A 26,712-nucleotide genomic window follows, 5' to 3' on the forward strand; every position below is an offset into this window, starting at 1 on the left:
TATGACATGTATGTTGTGTCTTCGATGTCTTGGAACAGGTCTACTAAGATGAGGTTCAACTAAACTAAACCTATACATGATATCACACATCATGTGAACGAGCGGAATCTAAGCTTTCCAATGATATTAGCGCCACGTTGCTGTGATAAATGGTTCGCGAGAAAATTATCATTGAACCCACGTGCAATTTAGGCTAATCATATTTGCATTTTGCACACAGTGCACACCCATTACTCTCGGTTTAATATCTCACTAACCCTTCACACAACACGTGGCAAACCTAATATCACAATAAACAGCAAACCTTACCGAATACGAGGATATAAAGTATGCCTTTGTTTTTGAAATTGCAACACATTTCTACATAGCCTCATTAGGGCGAAATTATAATGTATTCTAATCTAAACTATTTGTCAGTAGGCCTACATACATTTTTGTAAATTGCTCAGCCATAGATTATCCCACTATCATGGTTCTTATATTGCCAGGTTCCAGCCAATCCCACTTACACAGATAAATGAATATATTTATATTGGCATGCTTTCTAGTGACATTAATGCAAAAATATGAAGAAAATCAAATAAGGAGACACAAATATTGATATAAAGCCTGACATATGCAAACATTCACATCATGCAGATATGGGTCCATCCTGAAAAAGGAATAGCCTATAGGCTATAGGCTATGGCTTACAATGACCAATATATTAGCTTAAATGAACTAGCTGAATAACACAGGTGACCACTTCTGCATAATTTCATGGAGTGCTGAAATGTACACACAATTTTTAACATTTCTGAACTGTGAAATGTACCATATGTTTTTGTGGTTGTGAACTTATTGCAATATCACCATAACTATTCCACCTGTGTATGCATGGTTATAATTCTGAAGTGCAAAATAGCTTAGGCTACAGCACAAATATTTCCATAAGCAAGTCTGACCTCTGAATTTATTTTTTAAAAGTGCACCAGATTGATGCGTTTAAAAGTTAAAATATACAAACATTTCTTAAATTCTTACAAAATACACACCCACTTTTTAAAATTGTTAGTTTGGATCTGTTTAGTGCTTCATTGTCATTTTCATTGGATTCTCCCATTTGCGCGTAAATCGCTTGTAAGCTTTTTTTTGTTTTTGTTACACGCTTTCTCCCATTCCGCTTCTGTCACACACACAGTGACAAGCGCCAAATCCCCCGCAGTGTTGAAGAGATCAGTCGTCCCCCTCACTTTTGATAAGATAAAAAGCCTTTATAGGTACGCCAAATAAATAATAACCTATAGGTTTATGTAAAACTCCCCATTAACAGCATCACGCCACTAACCACAGCTAGACTGGTAGGCCTTCAAAAGCATGACATTTTCGCTTTAGTTTGATATTTAATTTACTTTATCCGCTTTCATGCGTTCATTGAACGTCTGCGGTGCTGTAATGGAAACCTTATTGCGTAGCCAAGTAGCCTATATATTGAGTTATTTTTAAATTATGCCTGATTTACTTTTTATTCATTTCGTAGGCTGGCTTTATTTTGTTATATAGAAGTATGTAAATAACCTGTAAAAATGTACCAGAATTCAGGAAATTGCATCTAGTCCAAAAAAACAATTTCTGGGGGAGGACCCCCATACCCCCCACTGAAATGTCCCACCCACTTTCAGAATGCCTCCAACGCCCATGGTCCTAGCATTAGGCTAGATCCCTTTGAGACCAATGTTAATTTAACTCTGGGACCCTGGTCCCTACACCTGAGAACCACTGATATACTTTTTTTTTACTGTACGGCAGTGGTCCCCAAACTACGGCCCGCCACCTCATTTTGGGTGGCCCCCCAAAACATGTCCGTGGTATATATAGCAACCGGCCCGCACGGGAGTACGACATCGTCAAACTATAACCTCCGCAATTTCCCCCATTCATTGTGTATGGCGAGTCTAACAGTACACATGTAATACTCTTTTTGTCCACTGGTGGTTGTTTTGGCGCTGTTTCGCGTTTGCCATCAAAAACGGAATGAAATGTAGGCCTATCTGCAAACAATGTAATGAGGCTATGCTGACTGCATCAGTGCTCAAAGTATTCTAAAAGTTTATCAATGAATTGTTAATAACTAACTAACTTATATTCAAGTCATTTTTCTGGGACTTTCTGGGATAATTATTTTTTTTCGTTCAAATGTTGAATGGTGGTCATTTCAGACCACTTCAGCACTCGAAATTCTCATAGTTTGAGAACTTTACATTTTCAGAGTTCACACATTTTTAATGAAATATACTTTTGGGACTACCTGCTAATACTTTTGGGAATGCAAAAGTCTTTTTATTAGTATTATTTAATTTGAGTTACATTTTACACTGATATGGCATGATGGCAATATAAACACAGCTAACAATGGTATTAAATTGCAAAAGCCTATAGATTAAATGTAATGGAATATTCAACTAAGGTAGACGGCTGTTGTTCACAGCACTAAGCTATTTATGGTTACTGATATACTCCGAGTCTCTGGCCCTCTCTTACAGCCAGGCATAGTAAGCTGGCCCTCGGAAGAAAAAGTTTGGGGACCACTGCTGTACGGTATAATGCTGAACGAGCCAAACAAAAATTTCCGCAGCAAAATTTTGGTTGGCCCCACCAAATCTCACTCCAAGGTTTTTTGAAAAGTTGGCAGCCCTGTGATAAATACATGCTGCCTGTCACATTATGAATATATACCCTGTCTTGTCTTGCACATCAGAAGCAGCAGCACTATGCTATTACATCGTTCACCGTAGGGACTAATATGAGGGAGACTGAGCTGCCAATCTCTCTTAACAGGTCCTGCACCATATCTACAAATATCTGTTCTGCTCTGCACAAACATAAGCAGGGTCTGATTTAGCGTGGCAGAGTGCTGATTGACAATAACATGGTTCCCTGCAGTGTTTGGTTGATTCCCATTGATGTTTGTGGGTTCTGTTTGACTGTACATTTTATGTGTGGCATCTCATTCCTCAGTTGTCTAACATGTTTTCTGACGGCCACTGATTGCATTAGCAGCTGAAAGACCAACTTGTAACAAGGTCCCAATTGTGGATACACCCATTAACAGTCCTTGCGACCAATGACATCCGGATCAACTACAAACTTTTGATTGATTTTCAACAATGAACAGTTAGTTCAGTGTAATATGTCCAGCTCTCTCCCCCATCTTAATAAGTCAACATTATATGATATGACCCTATTTTTACATTATAGCCTACATATGTTATAGCCTAACCCTTATCTATAGGTGACTGATGAGATTCATGTTAGCATATATTTATTGGCGACACAATTAATATTGGAGCTATTTCACTGTCGCAGACACAGACGTGCTTGGTAGCCTAGGCTACGTAGTCATAGGCCAACATGAGACTTAAGCCCTCGTGTCGTCATGACTTAGGTTAGCCTATGTTCTTACTGTTGTTATTATCTGTAGGACATATTGTCTGTGGAACACAATTGTAGGCTAGGCCTATATTTGATTTTCAGTAAGCTTATATATCAATGATAAAGCTTTTTTACTTTTTTGGTGTAATTATTATTTTTTTTTTTTTTTATCTATGTAGGCTATTTCTTTAATGTTACATTATTATTTTGTTAATACATGGAATAAATCACCACAAACACACGCGACTGTAGCCTATGAGCTTCTCCTGTAGCCTACCAGGCTTGCGCAGCGTGGCTAACAACGCCCCTAAAACAAGTGTAACCGTCGGCTCCTCGAGGCTTATTACTTAAACGAAGTTACAGCAGCTATTAGGCCCGAGGTGCAGTGAAATGGCGTCATCTGGTGGTCATACAATTCACCCGCTATTAGACCCGAAGTGCAGGAGAAGTGGATATTCAACCACGCCATCCTTCAGGTCGCAGCGACACGTAGGTGTACTTTTTGTGCTGTGTCATGCTGCCATCTAGTGGTTGTGGAATATTTAACACCCATTATAGTTCTGGGAATAGATGTGCCCTCGAATAAATGTACTTTGTTACAAATTATTTGGGTAATCCATCTGATAAATTGTGTTTTTCTTTTTATACTTCGTACCTTTATAAATTAAAGTGTATCATTAAGGTACCTTTTTCAATGTCATTACTCTGACATTCGACATTAGTCGACCATAAATTTGGGCAATGGGCACATTGTTAGAGATTGACACTTTGCATAAGATTTCTCCACATTACTTGATCCAAATTCTGTGATTTTTGTTGTATAAATGTTGTACAATTATGTAGTTTCGTATCAAAGTGGAATGGTGGTTTTCATAAGTCAGCGGCGTTAGTTTGAGCACATAATTGACGTTTTGTTTACATATGTTCAATGTAAGTCAATGGGAGCCGGAAATCCATAAATAGCGGCGTCCAAAGAATCTTTTGCCGGATAGCATGACGGCGGTCAAAACGATGGCAAAACGTTTTGCCCAAAATAATCAAAAATGTTTTTAGGCTGGCATTGACAGTTTTGCCAAATATGTTTTCAAAACGCAATCCTACATTGTAGTTTAAATATTAAATTGCAAAACGAATTGACAGTTAAATGATAAAACTGAATATTGAAAATTGAAATGTCAAAATGAATTGCCATTTGAATTTTGAGACTACAGAAAAATCAAGGGAGAAAATATATTCACATATATGCAGCTACATCCAGCTTATATTTAAATAGATAGCTACAATATATTTAATACATATATAGTACAAGAATGTATGCAAGTATATGTGGGACCCAGCAATGTAACATATGGATATCGTAGGCCTACATGAACATATATGGTGAATATATTCAATTAACTTATTTGCACACAGGCAGTGATGGGTGGGATTTACAAAAAAACTGCTACCTTCAACTTCAAAATACACTACCAACGTCCTCTAAGGTCGTTGGAATAACGGTTAAAATGTTTGCAGCTTTTTCACTACATAAGGGTAGTTGACGTGACATGGCTTTTTCACCGTCACAGAAGATAAAAAATCATTTATATCACATTTTTATCATTTAAAATACTGTAAATGATTAAACATTTTCTTTTTTTACATGCATTTTTTGTTTTAATACCAGAGTTATTTTTTTATTTTTTTTACTTTGAGCCAAACCTCAAAATCGTCCTATGGTGTGACGGTAGACAACATCATTTCATAAATATCAACTTTTATAAATAAAGAAAATAATGTTTAAAAATGTTAATGAACACTCCTGGCATAATTGTGCAAGTGTCTATTTTACTAAGTGCCAATCATTTTTCCTATACATACATTTTTAAAATTGTAGGAATTTCATAAAGTTTGTCACAGAAAAAAATGTCCTTTGGCGTTATGCAATAACTTGATATTAAGTTCGGCAATATTATGGACAACTACATTTAGTTGAAAGACCCCATTCAAGGTCATGTGACTGAAGACTCCTATAAAGCCCATGAGCAGTGCACATTGTAAGTATTTCTCTCAGAATTGTTCAAATATTTAACTATGTTTTCAGACCACTGAAGTTGTTAAGTTTTTTTGTCCTTTGGTGTGACACCCCTAAATAAAAAATGTTTAATCTAAATTTGTATTTTTAACTGCAGGACTATGTAATATTATGCAAATGCATGATGCCAATTGCTAATGACAGTTCAGCTAGTATTAGCATGGTTATTAACTACCACAAAAGCTTAAATGTCCTTTGGTGTGACAGGAAATGTCATTTGGTGTGACACTTTGACCTGTCACACCATAGGACAAAGATGTCACACGATAGGACAATACCTCCTTAAGAAGCTATTAAAACAAATGAATAAAGTTTGTTAACATACTTTTCATTCTTTTTTGACCAGTTTTGATGATTTTAAATTCAATAATGACTTAAATTAAAATGTTTATTGCTGTTTTTTGGAGACTACATAAAATGTTCTGAAGTGTTACTAAAACAACTATAACATAAAGTACATAAATATAAAACTCTTTTTTTAGAACAGAAAGAACTGAGAGAGAGATGAGTGCAAAAGAGAGTTCATAATTGAGTATACATTACATTCATTTCTCTGTTGATCCATTCATCTATATTCTATCATTATTTCTAACAAATATCATGAACAGAAGGCTCTCTGGGAATTGGATACATTCAACATTAAAGGTTGTATCAGCGATGTCAGGCCCAAAAAAGGCCCAAACATAAATGATCACATTCATCTAATCTTTCCTAACAATCCGCTAGCTGTCTGCCCCATAAGCAGGCCGTCAAAAAAATCGTGTCTCTGTAGGCAGCCTAGGCTCCGAGATCTGTACACAAAAACAATTGCTACCAACAAGGGTTGGCAACCCACTCAAATGCAAAATAGAGTGTTTCAACCAATAACCAACAAGATGCGCACTTGAGGGGGAGGGAGTAGCGAGCTAGCTCTCTGTTTTGTTTGAACATCAACAGAAGTGACGTATCCCCGCTACCGCTGATACAACCTTTAAAGCACTAGGAAGGAAGAAACAAACCGAATTGAGGAAGATTTGGAAGGAATCAAAAAAAGAAGCAGGGCAAAGGAAAAGGCATTACTTGACATTCTTAACCACACCACAGTCTCCTGACAGTGTACTGGAGGAGCCAGTGGAACCTCCTGCAAGACCTTTGACCCAACCTCCCTCTGAACTTCCAGTGTTGCCACTAACGAATAGAATTTCATTGTAGATGACTGTGTAAAGTATGATTAAAAACTGCTCTTAGAATATATTTTAGATGGAATGGAGTACATGAATGTTATGCAATGTTTTTAAAATGGAAATTCCCTGTTGAGGATTATGGGCCCTATTTTGGCGTTTAGAAACAGATGGTCAGAGGCGCAAAGTTTCTAGACATTATAGCCAGTCTACAATCACTAATTTAATGGCGTGATTTTGTGATCAAACGATGGGCGCTGGGCACAAAAGGGTTGTTCTTATGTTTCTCAATCTGTAATGGGTGTGTTTTGGGTGTAACATCCATTAAACCAATGAGAATGATATGTATCATTCCCTTTAACAGCAAGCAGCGCAACTTCAAACAGCGCATCGGTATTTTGATAGTCAGGGGTGCATTTGAAGGTACACTGTAGCTGCTTGCACGCGAGACCATATGGAACAGGGATCCCACTAAACCTTGCTTTACTAAAACCTTATTTGTGACTAGCAGAGTATAGCCTATATGCATCTACTCGCCTATTATTTGAACTATAGGCAAAGTAAAACTTCACCATAGTCTCGTAGTCAATGACAAAACAGTTCAACACAGTTAAGTACTTTCACTATGGACTGACAAGGGGTTACCATCGAAAACATAGCCTGAAAAAAGCAACACTTAACCCAATAATGTTTGAATGACTGAATAGAAAATCCTAAGGATATTTATTCTGCAGGAGTTGCTGCTTGCTGATCTTGTGACAGTATGTCTTCAGCTGTGCTTTATATCAGTTTTTCGCTATAGACCAGGTTTTTCTTGGTCAGTGGCGTAATGATTATTAGATGGTGTAAGATAGCAATTTTTGGATCATGCGCCAGACCTTATGTCGTTAATTGCCACACCCCTGGGTGCAAGGTTTAATAAAAGTGGAGCGCATGGCAAAAAATTCCTCTCTTTATTGAGTGTAAGATAAGAATAAGCCTTGCATCGCGCGTTGCGCCACCTTAGAATCTGTAGTAGTAGCGCAGGGTGCACCATAGGGCCCTTTATCTTCACTGTTACTGTTTAACTATTTAATTTTGCTGTTTGACAATGTCACAGTATTGTTTTGAAATTACATTTTATTGAATTTTTCAAAGATATTATGCATCAATGTTTCCTTATTGATGGATCTATAAGAATCAAAGTTACTTTTGGTGTGCTACGTGTTTTGCACAGTTTATACTTTTGAAAAATAAAAAAACAAATGTTCTCCTTTATCAATGTTACAATAAACACTTCATATATTCTGACTCTCTTTATGCAATGACTATCTTTGTCCTTTGGTGTGACGTTTTGTCCTATGGTGTGACAAACATAAAACAACAGAAAAATAATCTTAATTTCAAAATATCTTTTAGAAAAAGTCAGGTTTGGCATTAGGGGAGTTACAATAATATCTCCTCTTAGATAGCTACAATTTCAAACAGTTTTGTAGGGTTGGCGAATAAGTTTTATTGACATTCATAGGAAAAAGTTAATCAAGTTCATCTATTCATGGTGAAAATGATTCTAATTAGTATTTTGATGTAAAATAAATATCACTTTAAGAAATTAATGTTTTAATAATGTGAACAATTCTGTCTGAGGTATTTTTTTATGTTATTTAATATAATTTCTTCGTACTTTTTTAAATGTCACACCATAGGACACATTTACAATGCAGTTGACTGAAAACGTGAAAATAATATGTTAAGTCATTGACAAAATGAGTGACCAGTACTATTTTCTGAAACTGCAGTTGTCATACTCCATAAATATATGTATTTTTTCTAAAAAAGTGATGTTTTCCAAAAAAAGTACTTTTTCTTGGCCATTTGTCAACTACCCATAAGCATAACTAACAGCTACTACTAGTCTAAATGTAAAACGTTTGCTCTGGTTAAGTGGATTGGCGGGGAGTATGAGGGCAAAACCAGTATTTTGCCGACTGACTGCATTAGTAGACCTAACGTTAATGAGTAAGACTTTTTCAACGGCTCTGGATGGGACAACATCTTGCTAGAAAAAAACGTTATGTGGTGGAGGGGAGGAAGGCTTTGTCCGGTTTTCGAGGCCATGGTGGTCAAAATTGCTGGTAAGTAGCATCTTCATTGTATGCTGAATTGCTTTCATATAACATGTGCAGAAGTTAATGTCCGAATTAACAATGGTATTATTGGTGGAAGGTGGAAGCTGGAAGCTAACCTTTGCTACTTTCTGTAACATTAACGTTAGCATAAATTAGCCAGCGCTAGCAATCCCCACCTGAAAGGGGATTGAAAAATAAATTCACTGAGAAACGTTTGGACAATTAATGAAAACGACTTGTAATGACAGTGAAATACCAATTTAACCTGTCTCCCGGCCATATTTGGTAGTATATTTGCCTCTGGCATGAAGATTGATAGCTAGGCATAAATAGAAACTAACTTATGATTTGTCATGCAAGACAGAAAATGCAACGGTTAACATTACTAGCCTAACGGTGTGTTTCCACACAGCGAAACACCTCGCGATTTTCGGCCAGCGAAATTTCGCCTCGGGGGCGTGACGGCGAAACCGCTAACCTTTTGACTGCAGTGTCTAGCCAGTGGTGGCAAGCGAGCTAATTAGGCTAATCAGCTAATTCAAACGTTTAAGTACTTAATGAAGATATCCAGGGGTCTTTATGACTCGACTAAGACTATGTTGCCTATAAACAACAATTCATGTTCATAGAACAAGGTCAATAAGACATAATATATTTCATACCTGTGTTGCAGCATGTAGCCTAGCTGTCTAGCTAGGTTTACAATGCAATCCAATGTCCTAAAATACTAGCATTTCGCCTGTCAGCTAGCTAAAAAGATCGAGTGCTGTTTCGCGAGGTGTTTCGCTGTGTGGAAACACACCGTAAGGTGTAGGGCTGCACAATATATCTAAAATCTATCGTTATCGCGATATCAATGCTTGCGATAGACATACCGCCAAGATTACTTAATTTTTCGATATATTTTGATACATTTTCTACATTTTTGAATGTCAACATATTTGACCAAACCGATGCTGTCATGCTGCCCGAGAAGCCCGTTGATCCCCTACCAGTTTAGTGACCAAGATAGTGAGCAAGGTAGGTTACGCTTGGGTGAAGAAGAGGGATTGGTGACTAAAAGGAAAAGCACGTCTGTTATATGGAAATATTTTGGTTTTATGAAGGATGACGTCTTACAAACACAGCGCCAAATGCGTCCTTCTCCACCGTGTTAAAATAAACAATTTCTTTCGTTATCGTTATAGGATCAGAAGATATGTCTTTCACTGTAAGGCTTGTATTTCATGATTTGCATTTAGCAAAAGCCCCAGACAGCATCAGAGAGGTAATCAGGATTCGTTATTTGTAAAAGTTGTTTAGCCTACTTCGTTGGACTGTGCGATCGCAGCCCCTTACTTTCACTTTCCGCTGCCCTCGTAGTCTAGCGTGGGATGCGCAGTTTATGAGGTTACATACTGGGCTACTTAAGATTTTAGATGAGTGACCGCCGCGATATAGCTTAACCCTTAGAACCCGATTGAGGCAAAGTGCGTCAAAAAACACACCCTCTCTTCCTTGTTACATTGCTCCGCGACTGTTCATCGCAACGAGATAAAACCTTTATTTTATGACAGAGAAGAAGTGGGGCACACACTTGTCTGTACGATCAAGTATGAAAATTAAAAAAAATCATGAAATTAAATCAAATTGCATCATATTTACAGTCTATACTTCTCTGCGTTCCCCTGCGCACCCATTACTCTTGTTTGAATTACTCGCGAACCCGTGATCGCATAGATATGGCAAGCATGTCAGATGAAAGAGGAGAAACAGGGCTATCCATTGGTACCATGGATATCGATCTTCCTGGCTTATACAAACAGACGAAGTGACTGCAAAATATTAACGTCATGTACACAAACCAACGCTGCACACCCATTACTCTCGGAGTAATTACTCGTGGACCCGTGATCGGATATATATGCCACGTATGTTAGATGAAAGAGGAGACACTGAGCTATCATTTGATACCAAATACATCCTTCTGGGTTATAAAACAGACGAAGTGACAGCAAAATAATAACTTCATATAGCTGGACTTACCCCACGTTTTTGTCTGTTTTTATGGCAAAGCATGTTTATAATCCAACGCTATCGTGTGTTTCTCTATGGCAAAACATGTTCATAATCCGGTTTTGAGATCCTAGCAAATTCCTGCATGGCATCCAATTCAAGGCTCACATTGCATCCCAATTTGTTCAACAAAGAAACACCTTTTTTGCCTTTACTTTGTTCATGGCAATGCAGTAAAAAGTTGAGAATCATCATGTGTGCATACACCATAGTCACACATGCTAACAGGCAAACTTGGGTCAAGTCAGGTCAGATCAGTTTGTGTCACAGATATGGAGTGCAGAATGGTCATTTTTCATCGCTAAATAAAAAATGGCATTTATTTCTGTAAATCACACACCACATATTTCTGCAAATTGCTCAGCCCCAGAGTATCCCTCCAACATGGCAATTATATTGCCCATTTCAGGACAGTCTGCCCTACACACACATGAAATGCATGTAGAGCTATGAGCTTGCTGTGGTGAGATACAGGTCAAAATATAAGAATCTTTATAATATGATTTTTATATTTTAATTATTTAAAAATCAAAATAAAATCAATGCTAGTACTAATACATGAAATGATTGCAGATCTGGATAGCCTAGACTCTGCTGAAAAAAACAATATATAATATGTGTGTGTGGCACTTACAATGACCAGAATAAATCCTTATGAATAAAGGTAGTGAAAATGCGCTAAAAACAGCTTAGGGTTCTAAGGGTTAAGTAGCTTTTTTGCTAGGCCCAGCGAAGGCTGGCAATGTGGAATATTCCGCTGGTTGGTGCACAAGTGTTCAGATTGGCTGTCTATCCGTCTTTTAGGAGGATTTTCCACACAACTTCGATAGCCTAGTCAGTAGGTCTCTTAGCTGTCCACTTTCATCAGGCCATATATAGCCTAGGCTACATAATATTTTATATTTTTTATGTAGAAAATTATACATTTATTTCTGTAATTATACACGGGTTTCTCGTTTACCAAAAACTAGATGCACGTGCAGCCATGGGGCAGAAGACGCTTGGTGGCCGTCCACAACGTTATAAACTTAACCTAAATAGTCGGCTGCTCTACAATATAAAAAGTTTCAATTTTTTTTTTCCTTTTGTAAATGCATGTACAACACATTTGGCATCAAATGGAACAAAGCCACTAGAACATAATATCAAGTTGTTGTTAGTGATACATTAGCTTACCAATTTTACTCACTCTACAGTCTGTACAGAAACATTCTAGCATCACCGACATGTTTAAGTCCACACATTCTAACAGTGAAGCTACACCAGGCGCCTAACTAAAGCGTTACGTTCGCATAGCGTCTGCTGCAACAATTAGCTGCCACTATAATCAATGGAGGTAGCTACACCAGACGTGATAGTGGCGCGTACGTTCGAAAAAAATAGACCATTCATTTAAAATTAATTTTACGCGTTGCGAACGGAACGCTTCAGTTACGCGCCTGGTGTAGCTCATACCTAAGGCAAGATCCAATGGATGGGGCCTAGAAGAGATTTTCAAGATGACTTAAAGTATGATTCATTTCCTCAACACTTTGCTTATCACTCAAAAAACTGAATAGTTTCCTTAACCTGTATCTCATGTACAGCAGAATGCATAACAGGAACCACTGTATCAAAATCTACCGCCAAATCATTACTTCTGTGTTCACTACAGTTATTTTCCAAAACATGAACATTATTAAACGCTATACTCATGTAACCTTTCCAAATGTTTTCTAAAAGCCAAATGTCCCTGAAACACCCAGTCTCACCACACTTTAACCTGAGTGTTCTACCGGGACACAGCCCATGTGGCGATTCTGCTACCTGGATCCTTTTTTGCAGTTCGATGCTGGAGGAAGAAAGACCTTTACTCTGTTTAATAGTCTTCTCTTTGAACATAGTTGACCACCTCTCAAGAAGGTTCGCTGAAATCTCACCAAACAGTAACACAGTCTTGCTCAATCTGATGCCATTACATCCACGAATCGAGAGAATGTTGCAAGCATATGAGGTGATTGAGGGTCATGGACCATTTTTTTCTGACGATAATCAAACGTTCACCTTCAGCCGCACAACTTCTTCATCAGAAGAATGCTTCATTTGAGATACCGCCTCTCTCAGCTGTTCTTCATTCAGGACTGGCTCGGGCACATCTTCAGAAGCTCGTCCTCCATTATGTTCATTGTGTGCTGGACTTTGTGGCTCCTGAGGCTTTCCTCTGAATTGTTTTAATGCGTCAGGCCAGGTACCCTGATCCGCTGGCTGGATCATAGAAATGTTCCTATAAAACAGTGTAAAGTAGGGTGAGTTTCAGCATTAAGGGGAAATCCAGCGATTTTCCAAATAGATCTCCATTTCTTGGGTCACCGAGTATGTAAAACGAAAACAATCGGTTTCACATAGCTCGAGTTGCTACAGCCAGCAGCTAAAGCGACTGTGCAGCTACAGCGCTACACTCTGGGGTCATGAACATTGGGGCTCAGGAACATGCCCCTAGAGTGTAGCGCAGTAGCTTCCTGGCTGCAGCATCTCGAGCTAAGTGAATCCGATTGTTTTTTTGTTTTGTTTTTTTCCCCTGTAACGACAGTTCTCGGTGACCTTGAGAAATGGAGATCAATGTGAAATTCAGTGCACTGTAAACAATGTATTTGATCTTAAACAGATTCATTACAATTTGTATGCAGAAATACTTATGAAATGGTTTCATTTCAAGTTCAATCATTTAAAAGAGACAAATAATACTGTTCATCTGGTGGTTGAGATGCTGGGATTTAAAGTCAAAAGTCAAGCACAGCATGACAAATCCACACACTCACATCTGTGCAAAATTATCTTTTTATATAGCTTTTGGTCATAGGCCTTTTTCAGGATTCCTGTTGAGGGTCTATGACTGAAATCTAGAATAAAAAGATCATTTTGCACAGATCTGAGTGTGTGGAATTTTTTTGAAGAAAAAAAAATACCTCAGTGTGGGTTTCAGTTTAGGTTACCTTTGTGTTAATGGGCAGCATAAAGATTTTACCAATATTTAACTAGGGAAAAAATGCCACTTACTCACTCTACCCCATCATCTCCCTTGGGCTTATTTGGAGACAAGGCAGTGGTGTCATCTGAATCACATAATGCATCTACTACAAAGCAGAGGACAGAATAAATCAGTAATATAGTCATGTCCAGTACCTGTGACGGCTGTATGTCATGTAGTCTTTGATGGCTGAGATTTTTAAACACTAAATAAGCTCAAAGACGGACATAATCAACATCCACAAACCCCACAGAGTGGAATTCCATCAAAACAATGTGTTGCAACAGCTGTTGATATATTCACAAAACTTACGTACCAAGTTTTAACTACATTCCATATTACAACTCACCATCATCTTCTGCAGGCTTCAGCTTTAATACACCACAATTTGGATCCTTCACCACATCTTCAGACACATAGTTGTCAATCTTCTGTACCAAACTCATCATACATTTTAGCCCAGCTTGGTGTTTGGCTTCAATATCAAATTTCATGAACACTAAAATAAAAATTAACATAACATTACAAAAAAAAAAACTGACAATAGACTTAAACAATGCAACAATTGAATAAATCAGTACCTTGGTTAAAGAAATCCTCTAGAGTGGCATCAGTTTCCACCATTTTAATGTATCTGGTCTGCCTGGTATTTAACTTTCACCAACATCCTGAGAAAACATAAAATCAAACATTCAGACAAAATCAACACTACTTTTAAAACACTTTCTTAAAAAAAAAAAAAAAACAGGTAACAACTATCTCCGTGACACTGACTAAACTAGTAAATGTGGCACGTGCACCTGTTGGCACTTTGCACTGAACACGTGTCTTCTATGCTATCAATGATGCACATTCAGCAATCAACACATGTATGTCCTTGATAGTAAATGAATGCAGCTAGTTTTGAAATGACTAACTTGTTAAGGCCAAATTCATGCTTATGGATGCCTGTTTTACGTGAAACAAGCTTTTTGGTAGAGCATGAACTTTAAGCTAATTTGTCCTATTAATGACCGTTAATGTTAAGTAGCTAACAACAGTAACTGTTACCTCATTAAGCTAACCATAGCCTTTATTTGATATCTGATTTGCATTATGCTAAGCTGCCAATGAGAGCTACGTTGGCTGATAGGCTAACCAAGTCAATGTTGACCATTAAAGACGATTATACTGGTATCATATTTGGTTGAGTAAATATTAACATGATAAAAAAAAAAAAACGTATAGCATTGTACAATACAGGAGCACGAATTGACATGTAGCTCATGTCACACAGAGGTAACGTTAACGTTCATGTTAACTTTCAACCTTCGTTAGCAGTTAACTTAACGTTAACGTTAGCCCCTGAAGGTCAACACATTTCAGAATGATATCTTGACCATACATTTACGTTAAGTTACACTGCTCTTTCGCGTCACCGCTTATCGTTTATCATTTTCGAGGCATACTACGGAACATGTGAAATAAATCTCTAGTAAGTGTATTTTAGATGAACATCTACTCACCTTCAACTGCACTTCAGAGAGATTCTTCTAACCAGGCTCCGTCGCGTCGCTGCATTCTCTCAAATGGAAGGAAGTGGGTGATAGGCTACTAACGTTCGTCTCTGACGTGAGATGCCAGAGGGCACGTTCCGCCAGTTAGTAATTTGTCTGAGCCCTTACACACTTGCATGTAACAAACATACAATAATAATAATTATTATTATTATTATAATGTTTGTTCGCTTTGACTATTCTTTGTGAACAGCTATAGGCTTGATAACAGAGACTCCGTTTATAGCCTGGTTTATGGGTGATAGCTTAGCAGTATTTGCCTATTTTACTGTAGCACATGCTAGCCTACAAACTTGCAAGTAATTTTTTAGTAGCCTAGTCCAGAAATAAATCTTAAAGCTACCGAATGACTTTGGAATAAACCAGAAGAAAACACTTGATTTTTTATGAATAATATCCAAATAATAATTAGGCAAACATCTCCCAAGAAATTTCTAAAATAGCGTCCAAATGAGAAAATGGGGTGGATGATTAACTCTTGTGATTTTAACTCTGTTTTTTAACTAATATGCTAGAGTACATTTTACTCCAACTGTAGTAAATGTAACTCTATTAGAGTCAATAACAGTCTATTCTGTCATTTTAACTCTTGGAATTTTACTGTGCACTGCTTTCTGCCTCTTAGTTGCGCACACATGTTTTCATGACGTTGCATAGAAATCCATGTATACACCCAGGTAAAAAAAAACCTATTAAAAGTATACTTTTTGAAAGTGTACTAAGTACAGTTTGTACTTTTTTCGTCAAATCCAAGTGTAATTAAGTGTATTGAATTATGTATTAAGTTCAACTTAATACCAACTTGACTATACTTTGAGTGTAATTAGTGTGCTAAAATGGAACAACTTTTTTCAAACTTTAAGTGTTCTTAAGTGCATTATACAAAAAGAGATTTTATGAGCATTCGAAACACAGTCGCAGTACAATTTTGTAACATCCCAAGTGTATTGGAAATGTACTTAAAAGGCATTACAGTATAACTAATAATAGTGTAGTAGTGTATTTTGAATACACTCTTATCATCCTCATTTCTATTCATTTGGCATGCTTCTGTAATATTTTAAATTAACTTCAAATGTACTTCCTGACTACAATAAGTGCCTTGAAAGTTTGCAGTTATGTTAATAAAAGTATAGTCTTAAGATACTTTAAGCATTATAAAGGCATGCAATTTAAGTATAATATTAGTGTGATTTAAAATTGTACTATTAGTACTCTCCTACCTATTCTGTCACATGACAAATTACACTTTGATTATGAGAAAAACATTTTATTGACATGAATGAAAACAAAATATAATATTCATCCATAACAAAAGTAAAACATTTTTCTGAAAGTTATGGATCTCTTGAGCATATCTTTTTAAGTTGGATGTGGTAACGCGATAAAACATGCATTTGGGCGTATTATATTATTTCACATGCATAGATTTTTCGAGTGGCTGTTTGGAGCGCTGGTCAGATTCCTCCTCGCTTGCAGCATTTTCTTCCATGCTTGGGGAGCAGTTTCCTCTGAGTGCGCACGCGCAGAGAGAATTTGCGCGCACACATTTAATATCTATGTGTGTGAAATAATATATAATATACACCCGAATGCATGTTTCATCGTGCAAGTGCTTTTTGCCACTATTGTGTCGCGATACTCTACAGCCTCATTGGTAGACCATCAATTTAAAATGCAGATTTCATGAAAAACAAAAGTTGTTTACCCTCCTAGGTGAGAGAATTTGCCCTCTAAGCTTGAAATTGTTTACTGGACACCCAGCCTACAAGCCAACAACTTAACAGTCTAACATGGCTAAATTTGTAATGCATGATCATTTATTGCTTATTTGTTTGCAAAGTCTTCTGGCCCAGAAAGAAAACCATGGTGGTTACGGATCATGGCTGAGGAGGAAAGGTACAGCTGGTAGAGTTGTGCAGTGAGTGAACTTCCCTCCCAACACTGAGATGTGGTGGCAAAAGCTGTGGTAGCTAGCTTCCTTACTAGCACACCATCTTCCAGTCCAAGATGCATGAAGTTTTCGGTAGCAACCCGGGGCTGGACAGCAGTCAAATGCATTGACCTTGGTATTAGAGAATTTGTCTCTGTTGGGCCATCCTTAAAAATATTTTTGTTTGCAGTAACAGCCAAAAAAAAAAAAAATGGGTCGGTAGGTAGGTCAATATTTTTTTTTTCAAGATTCAAAGTAAAAAAAAAAGTTCAATTTTGGTCATGGTGATTACGTAGGAATGAATTTACACAAATGTGCATATCGTGACGTAACTGACTGGGTCTTCAACCCGTGCCTTCAGGCGCACCATTGCAAACATCATTCTGATGCAGGTTATATAGACCAGCCTTTCTCAAACTTCTTTGACCTGAGGCCCGGTCATGGCAGACTTTTGGGTCATAGGGCTCATCTACATGTACCCAGAAAGAAGGCTACAATAGCTCTTGGCCACGTTATATTGAAATTTGACTATACAATACTCAATGCTATACAGTATATTATACAGTCTCTGCTCTGTTTCTAAGGAAGTTCCAAAAAACAACGTCGTTCTATTAAGTTTCGTTAAATAAATAAATAGCCTTCCAACAGGTTGAAGCGGAGCTTTGATACCAACGTTATCGATTAGTTTCAGTTTCTCTCGCGCAGACGCGCATTGAATGAATGCTCATACCACCACTTAATTGTAGGGCTCCATGTTTAATGACATCGATAGCAGAAACGTTTGTTTTCTTTTTTCGTCGATCCGCGGTTTCTTGATCAACTGCGCAGCAAATTATCAGATGAAGCATCGGGCCTAATTTCACTCCACGACTCCGCGAACCAGCAGTCTCCATGTTGCGGACCCATATTTCGAGAAATGCTGAATAGACCACAACCAATTTCAATACTCCGACACGGTCACCGCTAGACTAGGGGGAGAAGGGATGAGAAAAGATCTGGCCACAGTTCTTCCAGAACTTCGTGCCAAGTAAAAGCGTTATCAGTTTGTGTGAATGAAACGAAGCGTAGGCCATAGTGTGACATGCGTAAAACCAATGGTGTAGAGATGACTCAAAGTGAGCCACGTTTGCATGTAGGCAATTTATATTCACAATACTTGGGCCTACTAAAAGAAATATTATTTTATTGCATTTGTATTGGTTGTTTAGAGTAAAAAAAACAATCGGTCGGTATTAACGCAAGTTTACAACCGGCAAGTCGGTCGGACTAAAAGGGGGAAAAAAAATAATATTTGGGTCGGTTCTAAATTGACAGGGTCGGTCGGGTTACGGCAAACGAAAATATTTTTAAGGATGGCCTTGTCTGTGAACAGAAAGAAGATGGACAACATTTTACAAGATAAACAATATTTTACACAGAAATCCATTGGCAATGATGAGATTAATACAGATTATCTGTACCTATTTGACATTTACTTTTTATGGGTCAAATTGGTATTGACACCATCTGTTTGCCATCCTGGTATGGGTAGACCTGGCCAGGTAGTCTTTCCTTAAAGTGTTGTGCACCTTGGCACCGATATGAGTGCAACCACCCTGTTTTCTGCATTTGATTACCTTAGATTCCTTTGTTTCCAATACACCCGTATTATCGTAATCGGGTGAAATGGCATTTTAAATGGGAGTCGTAGGGGCACTAGCCTACTATTTTGATGCATGAATCAAAATTATCATGTATCAAAATAGTTCTGCCCCTACGACTCCCATTCAAAATGGCATTTGACCCAGAAACGACAATACAGTCAAGCTTAATGGTGGCGCTTCTGACTTAATTATGCTTTCAAACGAAAGTTTGACTCAGGTTAAGGTGACCAGACGTCCCGGTTTAACCGGGACAGTCCCGATTCTGAGATGCGTGTCCCGAGTCCCGACAAAAGTCTGTCGGGACGCTAAAATGTCCCGGTTTACACCAACTACTATTAAAGTGTCCCGGTTGTCAGAGATTACATAGCCGACATGGTATTATTATAGCCCGATCATTAACCCTTTAGGCGCCAGAGGTTTTTTTCCGAAACGATCAATTTTGACATCTTCATTTCAAAAGGCTATATCTTAAAAGTGATAAGAGATAGAGACTTTCTGTAAATTAGAGAAATATTAAGGATGACCCAAAGTGTATGTAGAGATTAAATGTTTATATCTAATTAGCATATTATGACGTCATATGGTGGCGGCCATCTTGGATTATAGAATTTTCATGAAAAGTTGCATGTTTGAATGATAAATGCACCACTTCTTTCCCCCCAAAATGTCCCTCACCTTCTGAATGCTATATTGCACAATACTGAATGCTCAGGTAAATAGTAAGTAGTGAACAAACTGTGTAAATCATTACTAATAAATGGCAGAAACAAACCAAATGCATGTAGCGGTAGACTGGCCTTTTGCTGTAGAGATTTTCCATTTACTACATACAGTAGGCACTCTGATTCCATGTATGGGGCACATATATATTATTCAGATGACACACAAACACAAGTAGACAAGACCTGTTTAGTTCAAAAGCTCATTTGCCACGGCAAGGCACAGATCAGGAGTGAGATGACGAGACAAGACAAGAGACAATGTTAGTATTTTTTTTCTTTTTGTTGATGTTTTTTTGTTTTTTTTCTTAGCTGACAAAGACACACACATCACAAGGACATGAACACACAAAAAGGAACACATAGTGTACTGTATGTCCTAAATGATCAGGGAAGTAGATAGCAAATCAACAGTGTAAATCATTACTAAATGGCTGACTTTTTTTTTTTTATGTAGCAGGCCTTTTGCTGTAGAGATAATGACTCCCTATCCCTATCCATGCAGGGCCGGCATTCCCATCATCTTGTGATAGACTATGCATGACCTAATGTGTGTGTGTGTGTGTGTGTGGGAGAGGGAGAGGGAGAGAGCGTGTCACCACCTCCACCATGCGAGCAGCATGGCCAGATCTGCCTCGCGCGCGCCGAGTGGAGAGAATTTGCGCAGGTCGGACTAGGCCTACTGTCATTCTCATTGCGACTCCCCACACTGCCACTACGTTCCCCCCTAACTGTCCTATGAGCACTTCGACCTCGTCTAACATACCCAGTGGCATTAGACAAAGGCTCCACCACGTTACTGTCGCCGCGATTGTGGAGAGGCACACGTTCAGAAGACAGAAGCTAGCGCTATGGATATTAGGCTACCTCCAGCCTCGTTCGCCACACCACTAACACCCTGCTAACTTCCCGATGAACACTCCGAACCTGTGAAACATTATTCCCACCAGTGACATTGGGCAAACGATTCAACGTTTGTGCTTGGTGTAAGCTAAACTATGGAGTAAACTCTCACTTTGTCCAGCTGCATCATTGCAAGGCAGGGACGCATCTGAAGCCTCACTAAACGAATCACCGTCATTTTCTGAAGGCAGATATTCCCCTTCAGAATCAGGGTCCGCGAATAGAAGACCCAACACTTCATTTCAGGTAAACTTTTTTGATGCCATTAGACGATAATCTAATGCAAATACTCGCTGACGTTGACAATATCGCTCTGACAAAGTGGCTCACACGCACACTAGCTCCGGTATTTCATACACTGATTCAATGCGCTGTAGCTAGAAAGTTTTGTTTAAAGCGTGTCCTTTTTTCGACTCGGGGATGACGTATGACATGTCTGCCATCTAGTGGAGTGGAAGTCGAACGAAATATGACACCCTATTTGACTAAATCGGCCGTTTTATTCAGTACCGCATCTTGTCGACTATAGTCGCCTGTGGCGCCTAGAGGGTTAACTAAACCCATGTAGAAAGACTAGCCTAAAGCGTCAGGCGTATGATTTCGATAATGTGTGTGTGCGTGCGTGTGTCAGTCTGCATAATCTTTGCAACCAACGTTACAATGTATCCGTAAACATTGTTGCAATACCTCTTCATATCTGCCTCGTTTTAATGGTTAGGCTAGGCTATGCTACGACAATGTTGAAGAGAAAGTCATCATTCTCAAAATGAGTTAAATGTTTTCATGCATGTCTGGATAACGGGTGAGCATTGTTTAGGAGACAAACAAATGACTTTGCACTCGTGTTTAGGCATAGTACAGGACCTTTTTCTCTGACTGAAAGTTGCGCAAAACTTGTGCGTTTACATAACGATATTTAATTATCTCGGAGACGAGACCCCCCCGCACCCCCTAGAACGTTCGGGCTTAAAGAAAAAATGTCTGTTTCTGCCTGAGCTGCCTCATGTTCACGTTAAACACGGTCACGCACAAAGTGTCCCGGTTTTAGTTCCGACAAATCTGGTCACCCTAACTCAGGTACATTCACAAAAAGACCCTAGGTTGCATTTTGGCTTGAGTTATGCTTTAAGAGTAATGGGACAAGGTCCTGGATAAAGAAAATATTTACCTTTACTGCTGATTATTTGAGGCGTTCAGACATCTCGGTTTCAAAACTGTCCAGGAACACCTGTAAAAACATAGTTAGGCTACAGAACTAGGTAAATTACAAACACTACCATGAAATGAACTTGAATGCTCTGTTAAACACAAATAATTTAAAAAATCAAAATCTATCGCATAAACCAAGGCATAATATCAATCATGTAGCCTAAGCTTCATAGCACTAACTTAGTAGAACACCAGGTTTAATTCCCCCTCTAATATCAATGGTGGAAAAAAACGTTCTACTTAATAAAATGCATGTAATTTGTCCTGTAGACTCATTTTAAAAGATGTCTCCACGATTAAAGAAAAAAACAGCTACAATGTCATTAGCATGCCTAATGAATGTGAAGTGTGACTAGCCTAGCACCATCCTCCTTTCTGTGAGTTAACTTAGCCTACAGTACACCACACATAATATTAAAGAACATTGGTGAACTTTAGGCAAACGTTGCTTAATAAAGAACACACTTTCTTCCATCATAGTTTGTCTAACGTTAGTGCTAGCCAACGCTTGTCAATAATCCCACAAACACAAAGCAGGCTAATGTAGTTTTCTTCTTGATAGGGATCTGGTCGACGTTTATGACGTTAACGTTAGCTAAATTAGCTAACGTGATCTGGCATTGCTAGCTTGTACTAGCAAGGATAAAAACAAACTCTTGAAAGATTGCTAAGCCATCAAATTAACTTCTCCAAAGACTACCGAAGGTCATAAAGAGTAAGCTACATCAGAATCATTTAACAATATGCTATGGGACTCACCTGATAACAAATAACTTGGCACTTTAGATCCAACTGGCTTCAGCCCTTGTTATCTCATTTGACGAGTCCTTCTGGCTCTGTAGGACCAACGTCTCTGGCATGACTAGAATTTATGGTATCTTTAATTTGGACAAACCTGTAACCTTATACGTATGCATTTTCTGATCTCTACAGTCCATCTGTCTTGCAAACAAAGTTACAAGCATAGACTGTATAAAATAACGTTAATGTTTGCTCACACCACGTTTTGCTCGAAAGCTGCACAGATCCGCCCACTCCATTTCAAATTCAAACAGCCATGTTATTGGTCAACTGGACTGCCTATACATTTAACTGTGTTGCCTATAAATTTAACAAAATGCCACATTCATCCTCTCACAACCTCTACTACATCACAAACAAAATAGGCTACTACCTTACTAAGACACAAAATCAACAAAAGAAAAAATATTATTTGATGACCAAAACTGATAGATCAGTGTGTCTAGGCTAGGTTATTGCACATTGCCATCCATGCGGCCATATCAGGCCTAAAAGCTACACACATTAGTATTTTATTAAAGGTGAGATGACTATGAAACTATACAAACAATGTATTAGGCCTACCAAAAAAATATACTTTCCATAAGTACACTATATTACAACTCTAAGTATTAGCAATTTAATACACTTAAACTAAATACACTTCTTCACCATTTAAAATACACTAACAACAAAGTACACTTTTAAAAAGTACATTACAAAAACACTTTGAATATTGCACAATAAGTATATTTAATTTTAGTACACTGAAGTTGAACTTAATAACATCTACTTTGAAGTATACTTTCTAAAAGTACACATTAAACATACTTCACATAAAGTACTCTTGTCTCTCTCTCTTAAATGCCCTCTGATTGGTGGAAAGGCCGTTATGGTCATAGTTTGAAACTTTCTCACGAAAAATATTGACAAAGATGGCGGAGTCTTTTACTGCCTATGGCGAAAATCTTAATGTGATTAAAAACTTTCTTGACGAATATTGGTACTTGTATCAACAAGGATTGGGGTTTATACATCACACAAACTTAGTCAGGGCCAATACACTATCAAATAGACCACTGTAAATGTTAGTTTAAACACTCAAACTTTTCAGGTAGCCGGCTAACCTTTAGCATTTCCGACATTGTATGTCATTACATAATGCAGCTAACATTAGCCTACATGCTGCAACACAGGTATGAAATATATTATGTTTTAGTGAGTGTCCAAAGCCACTTTAAATCGGGTCACATTATTGACTGTTGTGTGTCCGAGAGTCAGTTTGTGGGTTTTGTAAGGGCCAGCGTGAGGGACAAGACCTACAAAGTTGTGGTGAGTTAAGCAGGGAGGTTGGTAACGTTAATGCTGCTAGCAGTGCTAGTTAACATTAGCTAGGCTACTGTAGCCTTCATACTGTATGATTCATATCAATCATTAACCCTGGAAAACTTCGTGCATTTAATGAACATTTTGTGTAATAATTCACGACAAATTAATAAACTGAATATGGTGGTCCAAGAGCAGACCATGCACCAGTCCATGCATCAGTCCGACTGAGCAGTGATGACAGCATAGGATGAGTCAGGTAACGTTACAAAGCACTGCCGTTAACGTTAACCGCTTTCACACACACGCGATATAAAATACACGATGATAAATATAAAATTCAATATCAAAACACTATTATTTACACGATTACTCCTGAAATAACTGCTATTAACTGCACAATCACTATATGAAAATCACTGTTTGGAGGAAAGGGTTTGCGTGCTGTCGCCAGTTGGAAATGGCAAAATAAATCGCGCCGATTTTGCCTATATTATTCAGTGAGGCGCGGTGGTTTATGGGATGAGTAGTTCCTTCGCTCGGAAATGAAAATATGTACACAGTCTTGTACCTTTTTTTGGATTTTCTCTTCGTTTTTTCACTCGAAATGATATGTTGTAAGCTTATGAGTTATGCCGTAGCTGGTTAGCCTAAGTCATGCTGTAAAACTCTTTAGATACAGATTTTTCCAAACGTCAATGGGACAAATGAATGGGAATCTTACATCCGGCACCTAACCGCATTTTGGCTGTGGGCGGGACTGTGCAGCTCTATTAGAGTGGACGTGTAGAAATTGAAGACACAAGTACTGTGCTTAATTTCATGGAAATGGTATTGCAAGTAATGTGTTTTGTTTTTGTGCACTATCAAACTGCTTTGTCATGCTTTGTGCACTGACATTCTTCCAAAACCATTCATACCCATGCTAAATTATGGAAATATAAAAGTTGAATTGTATTGAAAAGGACCATGTATGGTCATGTAGTATATTTGAGCACTGAAACCTCTTTTTTTTTACATTTTAGAGAGGGAGGCAACACTCGAAAGCTACATCAAGGACACCGGAGGAAGGACCAGAAGACCTGAGACCTAGACGACCCAAGCCCAACCCGTAGTATGCTTCACTGACAAATGTTGATGTTGATGCTTCATCATCACATAGACCAAAGGTAATCAAAAAATTAATGTTTACTTATGAATATAACTTTTTTGTTAAAGGTCTATTTTCGAATGCAGAACATAACCTTTTGTTTCTGAGAATTTATACATTTGTTTGAGTAGTTTTGATCTTTTGAATGACAAGAAATTAGCTTCAAGCTACTGGGGACACAAAGTGAACTGAAATACCTTTCCAACCATCCAACCATATCGTTCTATGATGGTTGGTACAGCTTCCCTACAGTCTCAGATAGCAGTCTCAGATGGGAGTGGGAATATCCCAGGACATTACATATTACGCGAGTATACCCTTTACCAACGCCACTCTCATTCATGCTGTATATTCTGTTCACTTGCAGGTTTCAGAGAAGGCTGGTAGAGCTCTCTATGAGTGTGAGCTGTGGGAGATAACCCAGAACTGACAACCACCTAAAGAAGAGGTGGCGATAATGGCTCTCCAAGAGGAGGTTGTGAGTCTGAAGGCTTTTATTCAACAAGGTTTGTAGAGTGTTTTCATACAGATGTGAACTTTTACATTAAAATGTACATGTTTAACTTTAATGAAATAGCAGCTTCTTGGTTGTACAAGTTTAGTAAAAATTTGAGGATGAAACTAACTTTTCCTTTCAGTGTGTATCTGTGTGCTTCTCTCTTCTGTGTATATGATATATTAGTTGTGTTGTCTCATTTAAAAGTGTTAGGCTGTCTGTGTGGACTGCTTCACATTTTCGCCTCACCATCATAGATCTTTTCTGTGTTAGTAAACTGTAACTATTTGAGGTCCTAATTGATTGTGCTATTTTTTAGGAGGCACTTAGAGGGAATGCCTGGACCCTGAGAGGACTAAGACAATAATTGGTGAGTTTATTTTATTTGTATGTCTTTCTCTCCAACTCACTTTGTATTTATCTCCAATTATCGTGATAACACAACAGTGTTTCTGCACTTTAGCATCTGTATTTGTGTCACTAATATTTTGCATGTTCTATTTGTATATGTTCTGTCTTATTCAGAGGCCACCCTGAAGCAGTTTCCAGGCCAGACACTCACTCCAGATTGCTGGGCCAGGCAATAAATGCCAAAGTGACAGAACTGAGATTCCATAACAAAAACAAAGATTTTCAATAAAATAGAATAAAAGATAACAGAAGTGTTGTGTGTTTCTTCCTCTTTATACTGATACTATGGTTGATTGTAAGTAAACACAATAGTGAAATATTTATTGATCAATGCGGAAAATATCAAACCATAGTAGAATATGAACATTATTAGAGAAATATGTCTGAAATATATAGATCATGTGATCAGAATCGTCATCAAGGGTCATGTGATCATGCTTCTTAGTGTCATATATTTAAATATATTTAATTATATGCATAAAATATAAGAAAGTGGCCAATATTGAATATTTACTTATATTTTGAAATATATTGATACATACATGGAAATATATGTATTTAAAGGAGATTTCCGGTGTGATATTGACCTAAAGTGTATTGAAACATGATACCGAGTGTGAACGTATGTCTCATAGCCCATCTCGGCTTGTCCCCTGCACTCCAAAATCTGGCGCTAGTTAGCCGATGCTACCAACAGCTTTTTCAATAGTGGTGCTTCGGCATCGGGCTAGCCATGGTGCCCTAACTGGTGAAATACAGTATTAACCTAAG

The 26,712-nt window shown here is 38.0% G+C and overlaps 3 long non-coding RNA genes across 3 annotated transcripts; 1 reads left to right on the forward strand and 2 right to left on the reverse strand.

Moving 5' to 3' along the window:
* Positions 1-8,535: 8,535 nt before the first annotated feature.
* On the forward strand, positions 8,536-26,140 carry LOC121719230. The gene is made up of 5 exons (XR_006034197.1): positions 8,536-8,759; positions 24,910-25,053; positions 25,402-25,540; positions 25,850-25,900; positions 26,056-26,140. It is a non-coding gene; the product is annotated as an uncharacterized LOC121719230 (long non-coding RNA).
* Positions 12,631-15,948, reverse strand: LOC121719227. Its single transcript, XR_006034194.1, has 5 exons — positions 15,321-15,948; positions 14,397-14,483; positions 14,165-14,314; positions 13,845-13,921; positions 12,631-13,071 (listed from the first exon to the last, which is right to left on the reverse strand). It is a non-coding gene; the product is annotated as an uncharacterized LOC121719227 (long non-coding RNA).
* On the reverse strand, positions 17,174-22,930 carry LOC121719238. Its single transcript, XR_006034207.1, has 3 exons — positions 22,538-22,930; positions 21,738-21,797; positions 17,174-17,458 (listed from the first exon to the last, which is right to left on the reverse strand). It is a non-coding gene; the product is annotated as an uncharacterized LOC121719238 (long non-coding RNA).
* Positions 26,141-26,712: the final 572 nt, after the last annotated feature.

Source organism: Alosa sapidissima, chromosome 9, assembly GCF_018492685.1.
Source record: "Alosa sapidissima isolate fAloSap1 chromosome 9, fAloSap1.pri, whole genome shotgun sequence".
NCBI classification, from domain to species: domain Eukaryota; kingdom Metazoa; phylum Chordata; class Actinopteri; order Clupeiformes; family Clupeidae; genus Alosa; species Alosa sapidissima.